Source organism: Protopterus annectens, chromosome 4.part1 (assembly GCF_019279795.1).
Source record: "Protopterus annectens isolate FY-2018-M chromosome 4.part1, PAN1.0, whole genome shotgun sequence".
NCBI classification, from domain to species: domain Eukaryota; kingdom Metazoa; phylum Chordata; order Ceratodontiformes; family Protopteridae; genus Protopterus; species Protopterus annectens.
In genome coordinates this window covers 168,801,914-168,815,932 of record NC_056734.1, presented here as the reverse complement: position 1 = coordinate 168,815,932, position 14,019 = coordinate 168,801,914, and the positions used below count along the sequence as shown (strand labels likewise).

The following is a 14,019-nucleotide window of genomic DNA, read 5'->3' as shown; positions in this document are numbered from 1 at the left end:
GCTGATCTCCAAGGACACTAATAAACAGCAACAAAAACAAGATTCCTTCCAGTATTAACACACCCAAGTTTTAAATATTACAAAATGGGTCAAAAATAAAACAATTATCTTGATACAAATTTTATCCGGTACTTCTGGAGATGATAATTTTTCACGTTTATTAATTAAAATGATGTTCATACAGGTTGATCAAATAAAAATCCAGGTGCACTAGAAGTCTGTAATAAGGAGCTCAGAATTAGGTTTAAAAGTCATATTAAGCACATTCTCTCAAAGCCTGTGTTTTTGATTTCTAGGTACTCCAGTTTCCTACAACTTTACAAAAACATGCTAGTTAACTGGCTACTATAACTGTCCATATATATTGCATTTAGCCCTGATCATAACTAAAAATGGTTTCAGGACCATTATTAAAAATGAATACATTAAATAATAGCTTTTTATATTCTCATAACCAAATGCCCATACAATCACAGCAGTAAATCAGACTGATGAAAACAGAAATCCAATTATTCTACAGGTCCTGTTAACTTGCACCTTCATCTCATTAAAGAAATATATACTTTTGAAACCAGTGCCTATGTACCTGTTCAATTTTAACGTTAAATATAGTTATACACCAGACTGCAAGAAACACATGAACATTACCTCAGTATATAAAGTTCAGATTACTGATGTTAGGTTATTATCATCCACTTAGTTAAAACAGTAGTCATACACCTACCACAACACCGGGTCTTTAGCATCCCTAGTCCGTCCACTTTGAATGTTGGAATATTCGCTGTAAGCAGAGTGAATTCAACAAACTGACTTTTATCAAAGTGCTTCCCTACTCCCACAGTGCACAAGCCTCCTCTGCTTCTTTAGATTGAGTTTGCTGCCTAGCCCCTGGACAGGGAACATAACAGGCTCTAGAAAATGGAAATGCCAATGGACAGGCTTCAGAGTAGGTATACTAGGTCAGTTTTCAGACAGTAAATATGAGAATATCCGGGGGGATGGATTGTCAGAGTGGACAGACTAGGAATAATAAAGATCCAGCATTATGTTAAGTACATAACTTCTACATCTTAGACTATCCTGTCTATCCACTTTGAATGCTGGGACAGATTCCCAAACTACCTAATTTCCTGGGTGGAATCATCACAGGATGCCCTTAAGAATAGTAGTCATAAAAGGAGGTCCTGGACCAGGAGATTACATTCAATTTATAATGCTTAGCAATGGTGTGCAACACAGTCCCAGGTTGCTGCTGTGCAAAGTATGAATCTATGAATCTATGAAATATAATCACTTGAAGAGTTCCTGAAGAAGGATGTAGATGTTGCAACAGATCCTATGGAATAAGCTTTTGGTTTTTGCCAGTACAGTTTTATTGTTAGATTGGTATACAAAAGATATACAGTCTGTAAGCTATCTGGACAAAGTTATTTTGGAAACCTTCTGTCACATCATGGGGGATGCATAACATATGAACAGTTGTCTGTCTTTGCTAATTGCTTTACTTTGGTGCAAACAGAAGCATAATTATCTGTGAAAATACAAGGTATGCAGTAGATACTCCCCTTTGTTGTAGTGATTCAGAAAAATGATGGGAAAATGTATAGTTTGAGTGAAAAATCAGAGGCGATCTTTCACATAGCACATCTGGTAGGGGCAGTGACAACATTCTGGAGTTTGAGGAGAATGGAATGACATAATCTTTGAATATTATACTTTTCACCCAGCTGTCCTGTGTAATGGCCATCTGCACATCTAGGGCAAGAGATGGTCTGTGCCAGACTATTTCTATTGTTATTATTATTATTATTATTATATTAACAACATCTGTTTACTGGGAAAGTCTGACTGATTAATAAATATCCATTTCAGCAGAGGCCCAGGGAGAAAAGCTCCAGAGAGTTAGATAACAGAAGTATAGATGTAACTAAAAAAAAAGAAAAATACACAGGATACAATAAAACATGCGAAGACACCAGTGATGTAATGAAAAATGACAACTATGACAATCAGTATATACAAAAGTATTAGAGGTATAGTCAACTAACTGTGCTAGGAAATAAAAAAAAAAAGATACAAATTCCACTAAGAATGGGGAGAGGGCAGGTGTTGAAATGTAGAGAGATAGTATGATGAGTGGTTAGTAAGAATGTGAAGTAGCTGTTGATGTCAATCACACAGGTGAGGTGCATGGCCATTGCCATGAGTTAGTGAGAAAATCTTTGAGAAAGAACTTAAAATACACGGAGGCTAGATATAGTTCTGACTGACTTTGGAATAGAGTTCCTTAGTTTGGCAGTGCAGTGTGGGTATAAACCTTGTCCCATACGTTCTCTGCGTTAAAGGTTTCAAGCAGATTAATTTTCTTAAGAGCACAGAGGGCGATTTGGCAGACAGTGATAAAGTACTGAGGAGACAGAATGGCAGGTAGACTGATTATAGAGTATTTTATGGGTTAGAAGAAATTGTGTAACACTATTACCAGAAGGTTCAGATTCCTAAAACTTTTGATAAATATATATTTATGCATATTATTTGTCATAGTCTACTTGTTGTGTTCATATGCACTTTCTTTGGACTATTTTAACATCAGATCAGTGTGGATCTGATGAAGCTTTTGGCGAAAGCTCCAAGGAGCGAGTTCTCTTTCCTCTAGACTGTTCCAGCTATACATTTTTTCCTCCTTGGACATTTAAAGGGAAATAGGCTTGGCACCCTTCGGTCCACACTGACAGGTCAAGACAGTGAACATTTCAAAGCCATCACACAGCCCAAGGTAGAAAATGGTAGCATATCAACACCAAAAAGCAACACCCAGCAATCAGGAGACAAACAGGATCCTGACTCTCAGTTACAACAATCACGAAAGGCCGCATCCTAGTCTACACTTTCACCTCCAGTGGCTAACTGTCTCCAATCTCACTTCCAACGGCTGACATTATATAAGTGACTACACTAACCACTGTAATCTCACTGAGCTGCGCTTATCCATCCCGTAAGCAGAATCTAAAATAAAAAGGATTGATACCAGAAATGGGGACTCCCAAGAAATTTTTTCTGTATTATTTTTTCCACTGTGTTTCTGTGTCTTGATTATTTTCAAATTATTTTTGAATTATTTGGCTGAGATTTTTTTTTTATCCTTGTTTTTTTTTGTTTGTTTGTTTTGACTCTATGCTTTCTAGTTGGTCAACCTCACAGATACCCTGTAACACAGTAAGGATAACTGAGATCAATCAAGGTTGCGTTTTTTAAAAACCTTAACCCTAGAAGTTTTTTAATCTAGGTTAGATGTACTAGGGATCATCATTGGATTACTTTGGGTGTTTGTCTTGGATCACCTAGTTCAGTGTTCCAAGTGGGATTGGTCAGTACCTTGACTATGGCAGGTGGTTCTAGCATTTTTTTTTCAGTTTAGTTAGAGAAGCATAGAACAGGTGGTTTGGAAAGTCTTAGAGAGGACATTTGAGTCAGAAGTTTCTTATGTGATACTGTGTAAAAAGCTTTTGAGAGCTCTAGAAATACAAGAGAGAGAAACTTTCCTTGGTCTTGAGCCTTATTAATGGTGTCTGAAAAGTTGAAGACGGCCATACTGGTGCTATGGCCTGGTTGGAAACCATGTTTTGTTGGGGTTAGGTGATCATTTCATAAGAGGGACTAAAGGAGTTGCTTATGAATATACTTTTCCAGGATCTTACAAATGGGGACAATATGGCAATTAACCTAAAGTTTGAGATTTTAGAAGAGTTATCTCCTTTATGGGGGAGGGGGTAATAAAGATTTTTCCCAAAGGGTAGGGACATGGGAATCCTGACTAGATCTGTTGATGAGAGTTGAGACTGGGTATGCAATAAAGTTTGCAATGAGCTTAAGGTATTCAGCAAGTAGATCAGCAGAAAGAGAAGAGGGTTTCAGTTTCTTTAGTAGTTACCTAACATATGATGTGGAGACAGGTTAGAGATTAAAGGCAGGGATGTCATAGTTAGTAGAGTTTTATTGTTGATTAAATGGTTGGCAAGAACTGGAGGTAAGAGAGGTTATGATGTTGATGAAGAAAGTGTTGAATTTGGTAGCCATTTCTGACAGGGCTAAGCCCGAACTGGGGTTTGGAGAGGAAAGAGAGACAGGCTGAAGAATTTTCTTAACTGAGCTCCAGAATTTCTTTGGATTTTTTTGTGATTATCTTGTGGATCTGTGTAATAATTTCTTTTTGCCTTGGTACATTTGCTTCTTGGTGAGGTTATGCGACTCTTTGTATAGATGTAAGGCTTGAGGGGTTTTATCGTTGCACCATTATTTCCATGCTTTTTCAGGTTTTTACACGAGAATTCTAGTTGAATGAGTCAGTGGGGGGTAGGGTAGTTTTTACTCTTTTATTTCTGTTAGGGCTAAGGATAGTTAAAGTATTCATGAATATATTGTTGAATTTGTTAACAGCTTCATCTAGGTTTAGGATTTTGCGTGGAGACCAGTTAAGGTATTTTAGTAAATTATGGACAGATTGTCAGGATGAAAGAAAGATTTTGGGTAGTTCTACATTGATATTTTTTTAGCTGGTGGGAGATTTCTCTATTGGTGACTATAGGGAAATGGTCAGTAAGGGAATCAGGTAGTACTTTTGAGTTAGCATACTTGCTGGGGTTAGAGGATAGAATTTTTACGGTACAATTTGCTGAGTCGAACCCATACAAGTTAAGACTAGTAGTTAGGGTGTTAGATGTCACAGATAAACAGTCAGTGTTAACATTGTCCAAGACAATGGTTTTAATAATAACATTTGTTGTTATCCGACAAATAATTTCTTCTAATAAGCTAATATTATTACCTGGTGGTATGTAGACGGCAACTATACATAGCTTCTTATGTTTATTAACATCTAAAAGAGAGATAAAGAGTTCTGCGTTTTGGAAGGTTGGTATGTTCATTTTCATAGGTTCATAGGCTCTTACTAAGCTATCTGCCCTAGGGCATTTATAAGCCTAGCCAGAGTATGTTTGGCTTTCACCACCCATTTTAAATTAATTTTGCTATGCCCTTTTTCGAGGTCAGTATACTGTGCCTCTGTCTAACAGTGACACAGAAGTGATATCCGGGGTAAACCTACGATCTCCCATCCACTCATCAAGATTCCTCTTGAAGAGAGTCAATGAGGGACTCTGCCTAACCTGGACTGGGATTTTATTCCAGAGTGAAGGGAGCCTCTGGGTTATGAATCTGTCCCTCCAGCTTGTCCTATTTATTTCAGTGCTGAGGTTCAAGTCTCTCGAGCGTGTAGCTCGATGGGATTTGGATTTTTTGAGGTGCAGCATGTCCATTAATTCCGGGTTGGACATGGCTTTATACGTCAGGCACAGGTCGCCTCTGAGCAGGCGGTATGCCACTGAGTAGAGCTGGAGTTTCTTTAACCGGGCAGCATATGGCATTTGTTTGAGCCCTTTGATCCTCTTGGTGAGGTACTTTTGGGGTCTTTCCAGTTGCTGCAGGTGTTTGGTAAGGTACATCCCAAAAGGGGCATTGTACTCAATTATGGGCCTGATGAGGGATGAGTAAAGAGGCACGATGACCTCCCCTAATCTAGATGTGAATCCCTTCATGATTAGGTGGGCTATATAAAATGTTTTTCTAACCACCTTGGCCACGTGGTTGTCAAATGACAGATTGCTATCAACTTGGGTCCCCAGGTCCCTAATTACTTCTTCTGTACTTAATGGATTACCACCTATGACCAATGACTTCAATAGGCTGTTGCTGCTTTTCACCAATGAGGTAGCTTGTGGGATGAACCTGTGGTTAGCTTGGAAAGATATAATGGTGAATGAACCAATCAGAGAAGGGGAACCGGAAAACAGCCACTGGGGAGATGATCTGTTTACAACTAACAGGATTCAAAGATCTTGAACAGAATTCACTGATAGAATGAATTAGAGCAGCAACAGGCTGAATGGTTAACTGATGCTAAGGGATTGATCACTGGGGCAACAGGATGATTGTATCCTATACTAGGATTTAAGGTATTCAAACTAGTTGATTTACCAGTGAGCTGGAGATGATGATCCATCCTACTGTGGGCTGATGTGGCTGCACAGATTAGTTGCAATGCTATGTGGGTTGAACAGTGTTTCACATGCTTTCTCCTTGTAATCTGTTGCTCATTAAAACCTACTACCTTATTTTATATGTTTCAGACTGGATCATATTGCTGCATTCTGTTTCTGGTAACTCTAAACACCAGCATCCTAATGCACAAAGTCCATGCTGTCAATAATTTAAACTCAAGTAGTGTTGTGGAGCTAAGGGGAGAGCATTACAAGCGGCACCATGTTTTTGTTATATATGGTGTATGTTAGGACTTAAACAATTGCTGACTTGAAATAAGTGAAAAAATAAAAGTATAAAAGTTGGAAAACTTATTCACCCTGTAAAAAGACTGGAGGGTTGAAGTCCAAACCAAAAGTGGCACGGAGATAGCAACTCTTATGTTAAGCAGCACTTTCTTATCAGAAATAAACTGAAGATATATGACCCACCAATCTGAAGATATATGACCCACCAATCACTACATTCCAATGACCAGTTCCTAACACTCCCTTGAGGCAGCTCTGCATTGGCCCTAAACTCTAACATATCAGGGGCTCTTGCTTGATCTTTGAGCCTACGAATGATTTTTAAAAAAATGTTTCATTGATGGAACTGTTTGGAAAAAGTAAAATGAATCACTACACTCTTTGTATAAATAAGAATGATGTTTTCAATGTTCTAACAGCTAACAGTACTCATCTACCTAGTGGTTCCCAATAAAGTGTTCTTATTTAGAGATTGTAGGCTGGGAAGATGACATTATTTTTTTTTCTGTACCCCTAAATGACCAAGTGCATACCCCTGAGGGTACATGTATCCCGAGTTGGGAATCACTGGGTTAGACAACTGGTTTCCCAGAAGAAAAAACAAAAACGTTTACGACAATACAATGCAGTATTAAACCCTTAAACATTCGGCTGCTGGGTATCAGTTAACAGCTAGCAGCATTCATTTTCTTTTCCAAACGGTGTCTTGTACAATATAAAAAGCAATAGCTAACAGCACTTGTAATAGTTTTCCAACTCCCTTAAATTCAGCAATGAGTTGTTAAAGGAGAAGCTGTAATCTAAATTAATACTGCAAATTGCTGAGTTCTAACTGCCTTGCACTTAGCGGTGTTGCTTCACAGCAAGAGGTTCTCTGGTTCGATTCTTGGCTGGAGCGCCTTCTGTGCATAGTCTACATGTCCACCCTGTGGTTCAGTGAATTTTAAAGACATGCAGGTAGGTGTGTGTGCATGTGCCTTCTGTGAAGGTTGGGCACTGTAAAAACTCCACTGCCAGTCAATCTGCGGACTGGTGATCCGCTGTGGTGACCCCTAATGGGAGAAGCTGAAAAATATTGCTTTTAACTGCCTCACAGTGATTAACTGAGATAACAAATTTCTTGAATTAGTTACACTCTTTCATTAACCAAGAAGTAATTCAGACAAGCTTTGGAAACAGAACAGTAAACTGGAAAGTTACAAGAGAGAGAGAAAGAGAAAGACAAAAATGATGGTGCAGTGCTACACACAGCAGCTTACTTAGGCAAAGTTCATACACAAAAACATTTACTTTGAATGCAAACTGCCTTTTACACCTACAAAGATTACTCTTGAAGAAGGCTGCTGCTCTTGAAATTAATTCTAGTTGCATAAAGTCAATTTCACATTAATGTCAGAATAGCTTTGAAGCATTCTTTCACCAACTTCATAAGAAATGCTATCTTATGCTAAAGAACCTATAATACAATATCAGCATTTACAAATCAGCATATTTGAGATAAATCTTTGGTGCATAAAGTGTACTGAAGCAGCAGTACTCACTGTGTTGTAACGATGTGAAATACCACTGTACGTAGGAATGTTCAAGCAACAACTCCAACAGCAATGCAGTCCTTAACTTAATACCACTGTAAGCAGGCTAGTTCGAGCAACAACTTCTAAAGCAATGCAATCTTTAACTAAAGCATCAGTAATTAAAAAAACAGTATATCCACAAATTAGTACATCTGAGATAAATACTTACAAAACAATGCATGAGTAAACGTTAGGTACACAACTTTAAACAAGTCTTTATATCTAGCAAATACAAATACACACCATTTTAATGATATGCGCTACACAATTTTATGCAAGTCTCTACATGCAGCAAGTTCATATAAACACCAACCATAAAAACAAAGCTCAATACAGCAAGTTTAAAAGATATGGAGTACAAAATAACAACCTTTAGTATGCAAAAGCAGATCAGTTAAACACATTTGCTTACCTTGAACAGCTATGATCCTGTGTGTGTGTGTGGGGGGGGGGGGGGGGGGACATTCTGTACCGAAGCTGTGTGTGAAAGTAACTTAACGCTGTTTGAATTCTTCCGGAACCCTGAAGAATACAGACTTCTTGTGCCTTCAGAGCCTATCATTAGCAATATCTGTTATTCATTACTTTCTCTGGTAAGTAAAGCAAGCCAAAACAGAAAAAATTAAAAGGAGGACAGACCTGAGTCAGTTATTTTTTTGAATATCATAAATAAGAAGTTATGTACTCACCATAACGTTCCATGCAAGTTGTTCATCTCGCCTTCATTATTTACTGATGGGTTCGGAGCCGATCCATCAGCTCCGGTACGGCCGTATGCAAAGCTCGAGGTCTTCCAGTAGCTTGATGCCAAGCCCATATCCCATGATGCACTGTGAATTACCTCAGATCTTGTTTGCTGCGTGTACTATAACCATATAAATGAGCTATCCTCCCATGGAAAGGAAGAAGAAATTGAGCAACCAGGATGAGCGAACATCTAGGTCAACTATCAGCCAGGAGGGGGAAGGAAGGAGGGACGTAAGAATGAAGGCGAGATGAACAACTCACATGGAATGTTATGGTGAGTACATAACTTCTTAATGTGGAGGTGTTCAATCTCTCCATTCATTCTTGACTGATGGGTAGTGTCTCTAGCGCCATCAATCTCGGGTGGGTCACGGGAGTACATTCTTCAGAACAGTAGACCCAAAGGAAGCCCTGGCCCTGGAGGCCTTATCAACTTTGTAATGCATGATAAAGGTATAAGTTTTAGACCAAGTGGCTGCTGCACAAATGTTATCAAGGGGCAATTTTGCTTGGAATGCAGAGGATGTAGCAACTGCTCTGGTTGAGTGAGCTTTAATCTCATCTTGCATTGGCATATTAGCAGCTGAGTAGACAAAGGTGATACAATCAGATAACCATTTAGACAGAGGTTTTTTAGCCACTGGTCTACATTTTCTGGATTCAGAAAATGAAACAAAGAGCTGGTCTGGTCTGACTGCCTGATATCTTTTGTTCTATCCAAATAAAATCTGAGTTGTGTGTGAACATCAAGTTTGTGCAGCATACACTCCAACTTGTTGGAATGATTAGGGAAGAAAACTGGTAACTCAATGACTTGGTTGATATTAGTTTCTGAACAAACTTTGGGCAAAAAGAGGGATTTGTCCTAATAGATATTCTGTCAGCATGAAAAATCAAATAAGGAGGGCTGATGGATAAGGCTTGCAGTTCTGACACTCTGCGGGCAGAAGTAATAGCTACCAGAAAAATGGTTTTCCACGACAAATATATGAGGTCACAAGATGATGCTGGTTCAGACAGGGGAAGGATTATCCGTGACATCATAAAATTTATATTCAATAGAGAATAGGGAGTTTTCACAGGTGGTCTCATATGAAATATCCCCTTGAGAAAAGCCTTGGATAATTTGTGGGACATGATATTTAACCCGTCAATCCCAAGATGATAGATATAGCAGCCAACTGGACCTGAACTGTTGAGGCTGCCACTCCTTTGTTAAAAATCCTAGTCAAGAATTCTAGTCTGGATGTCAAGGGGGCTTGGTAAGGATCAATGTTCTGCTTAGAGACCCATATGAAAAATCTCTTCCACTTACTAAGATATAAACTTCTAGTGGATGGCTTATGAAAAGACAAAAGGATCTGTTTTGTCTCATTGGAGAAGTTATGATGCCTGGCTATGAGGGGAACTGGAGTAGCCAAGCTGTCAGCCTCAATGACTGCACAGAAGGATGAAGGTCCCTTGACGGATGCGTCAGAAGGTCTGGAACTGGGTCCAGAATCCAGGAATCCTCCAAGAGATGATGTCGGAGGAATGAAAACCAAATCTGCCGAGGCCAATGAGAGGCTATAAGAATGATGGTCCTTCCCAGGGATTTTGCTTTCTGTAGAACCTTGGGTATCAATGGAATTGGTGGAAATGCATAGAGGAGACCCAGGGGCCAATTGTGTATGAATGCGTCCCTCGGGGCTCCTCTTGGAGGAGGAATTAGGGCAAAGTAGCTTCTGCATTTCGTGTTGTTGTGGCTGGCAAAAAGATTGCAGCAAGGCTGGCCCCATTTGTGGAAAATCCTGTCCGCAATCTCTTTTTGAGGGACTACTAATGCGGCAACAAGATTGCCCTGCTCAGCTTGTCTGCTATCATATTGGACCTCCCAGGGATATGCATTGCCAACAGAAAGTGCTGGGAGGAAACAGCACACTACCAAACTCTGAGGGCTTCTCAGCAAAGAGGGTAAGATCTGGTTCCCCCCTACTTGTTCAAGAACCAGACTACTGACATATTGTCTGTCTGAATTGTAATCGTTCCTACTGGAAGAGAGTCCTGGAAGTACTGCAACATCAAAAGTACTGCTCTTATCTCCAGAACACTGATATGCAAGTGTGACTCCTGATCAGTCCATGTGCCTTGGGCAGTCTTTCCCAGAAAATGCCCCCCCACCCTATCAGGGAAGCATCCGTGGTCACAGTGGCTACTGGAGGGGGTAGAACAAAGGGACATCCTATGGTGACATGAAGAGATGTCAACTACCACTGGAGATCTTTCTTGCAAGAGCTCGTAATCAATACTGTGTGGTCCATGGGAAGCTCCTGGTAAGACCATTGAGTGAACAACAGCCATTGAAGAATCCACATATGCATTCTTGCTAATGGTATGGCTAGGACTGCTGCAGCCATCAAACCCAATACTTTCAGAACTTCTGAAGCTGGTGCTCTGTCTTTCGATACTAATGTGCTGACATGCTGATGAAGAAGGAAGACTCTTTCGATTGGTAGCCTTAGAGTGGTGGTTGAGGTGTCTAGCTCTGCCCCGATAAAAACGATATGCTGCAATGGCGACAAGTTAGACTTTTCTGAGTTGACTGTAATTCCTAAATGATTGCAGAGTGACAGAGTGTACTCCCTTGCCTGAATCAGTTAATGCCTGGTGGTGGCAGTAAGGAGCCAATCGTCTAGGTAAGGAAGCACCTGGAATCCTAGACACCTCAAGTGAGCCATGACCATTGCCATGCATTTGGTGAACAATTTAGGGGCTGTAGTGAGACCAAAGGGCAGGGCTTGAAACTGATAATGATTGCCTCCCAGCTGGAAACGCAGGAGATCTCTGGATGGCCTGGCAATTTTTATGTGGTAGTATGCATCCTTGAGATCTATGGAACACATCCAATTGTCTTTCCCTAAGAAGGGAAGTATAGACTGGAGCATGACCATCTGGAACTTCTCTATCTTTACATATTGGTCGAGTCTGCAGAGGTCCAAAATGGGTCTCCAGTCCCCTGTTTTCTTTGGAACCAAAAAGAACCTTGAGTAAGTTCCGGATCCTGTTTGGTCTGCTGGGACTGGCTGGATGACTCTTTTTCTAGAAACTTGTGGACCTCTATAGTTGCTTGTTCCCTGTAACTAGGTGGAACATCTGGGATTCTTCTTATGGACAGGAGGGAGTGTGGTGAATGGTATGAAGTATCCTCTGGAAATGATACTTTCTACCCATCTGTCTTTTGTTATTTCTTGCCAGGAATCTGGATACAAAGATAAGCAACCCCCGACTGCCTCCAGAGCAGGAGAGTTGGGCCTCCTTTCAGGAGTGCTGGTAGGGTTGACCAGAGGAGTGATCTCTGTCACCCTGATGTTGCGGACCCCCTCTGCCGCGAGGGCGGCATCTTCCACTATTACCCCCCTCTGCCCCTGGAGTGGAGTTCACCACGTGTGTCCTGAAAGGCTCCTTGAGCTTTCCGGAACCACATTTTTCCTTCCCTTTGGCCTTTGGGATAATGCCGGGTAGGGGTGGAAAAACGGACACCAATGGCAGACACAGTCTTTCCCTCCTGTTCACACCTGGTTAGAGTTTCCTTCACTTTAGGCCCAAAAAGGGATGAGCCGCCATCAAAAGGGGTGTTTACGAAGGATGACTTAAAGGGTTCCGTAAAAGAACACAAGCACATCCAGGAATGTCTTCTGAGAGCAATTCCTGTACCCACTGCCCTACTCATTCCATCAGCTGCATAGGATATGAGATGCATGGATGAGTTGACAATAGAATTTAGGGTAGCAAGCTGGGCAGCAACTTTGTCAGAGGCCCCTGCAGCTATTGTACCCTGAAGAGTATCTCCCAGCTCCTTAAGGAGATCTCTTTGCAACCTAGTGAAATGGGTTAGGTAGTTCAGTGAGCGGAGAGCAAAAGTCACTGAACTAAACATGGGTTCCCCATATCTATCCATGATCCCAGACTCTCTATTAGGGGGATGACTAGACGAGGAAGTCTCAGACATTTCCTTTTTGGTGGCCGCTGCCACCACCGTGGCATCAACAGGGACTCCTTTGGATAAGAAGGTTTTATCTAGTGGAGCTGATATAAACTTGTTAGGCCTCCTAAGAACAGGCTCCATGGACTCCAGTGACTCCAATGCTCTCCGCGAGACCAACTGCATGAGCTCATCGAAGGGAGGAGACACCTAAGATCCTCAATAGGGTTTTTGGACTGCCAATCACCCCTCTGCCTAAAGATCTCAAGTATCTCAGCAAAGGAGATATCCTCAGAGGGGGACCGTGGCGACCCTTCTGACTCATCCAAGTCAGTGTCAGATATTAAAGACTCCTGTGGGGAGTCCCAAGTGTCTCCTCTTGCATAATCTCTTCCTGGGAGCCTCTGGGAAGGTCTGCGAAGAGCAGGGGCCACCCTGTGGCTACCCGAGGCTCTGGGTCTCTACTCCTAGCCTGGACAATGGAAGCAGAAGCAGACACAGGTGCTTTAGGGGATGAGGAAGCAAGGCCTGAAGTCGAGGATATCTTGGGGGACAAAGCTCACCTCATGGTCTCGAAAGCACCACAGCTCCAATGGGAAGGAACCGACGGATCCGAGGGAACCGTCAAACCCTCCAGCACCGAGGCCGTGGGCTCCGAGCCAGAGGCAGGAGCCGAGCTCATCTGAGCCGAAGCCACGAGAGGAAGAGTCAGCACCAAGTCGGTCCAACTATCCTCCCCAGATCTGACTGGAGAGTGTCGGCTCCTAGAGTCCCTGTTCAGTGCTGTGGAAGTCAGAGTGGATGGAGCCAAGGACACTGGAGCAGGTCTCGGCTCCAAAGACTCCACGATCAACAGGTCTGCTTCCTCTGGCTCTGAAGGGCCGGTATGACTTGGAGGAGGAGTAGTCAAAGCAGGAGTGGTGGTCTTTGGCTCCGAAGCCACTTGGGTCAGAGCCAACAACAATTTAGCAAGGCCTGGTGTTTGTAAAAGCTTCTGCACCAATCGATCCATATCCAAATCCGACAAGCTGACAGATGACCTAGATGAATGCACCGATGGTGCCGACTGAAGCAATGGTGACTGAGGCACTTTGGATACCGACTCCAAAGCTGTGGGCCGCTCTGAAAGGAAAAGACAATTGGCTCTGAGGTCTGTGGAGCCAATGTTGCAGAATCTTCCAATTTCTTTTTGATTTCTTGGACTGCTTAGAGTCCTTAGATTCCATAGAAGATCTAGAGGACTTGGAAGACTTGCTGGCCACATCCTGGTCACTCAACGCCTCTTGAAAAGGGTGCTTTAACAAGCCCCTGTGCATCCACTTCCTTTTCCTCTCTAACAAGACTCTCGAAGAAAAGGAATGACGTGGCACAAGACTCCTGCAAGTGGACAACT

At 41.8% G+C, this 14,019-nt stretch overlaps 1 protein-coding gene across 3 annotated transcripts in view; it reads right to left on the bottom strand.

The window, feature by feature from the left end:
* The window catches only part of LOC122800798 (NAD kinase-like), a 673,639-nt gene that overhangs the window by 74,123 nt on the left and 585,497 nt on the right, over positions 1-14,019 (bottom strand). The gene's annotated exons all lie outside the window — the stretch shown is intronic.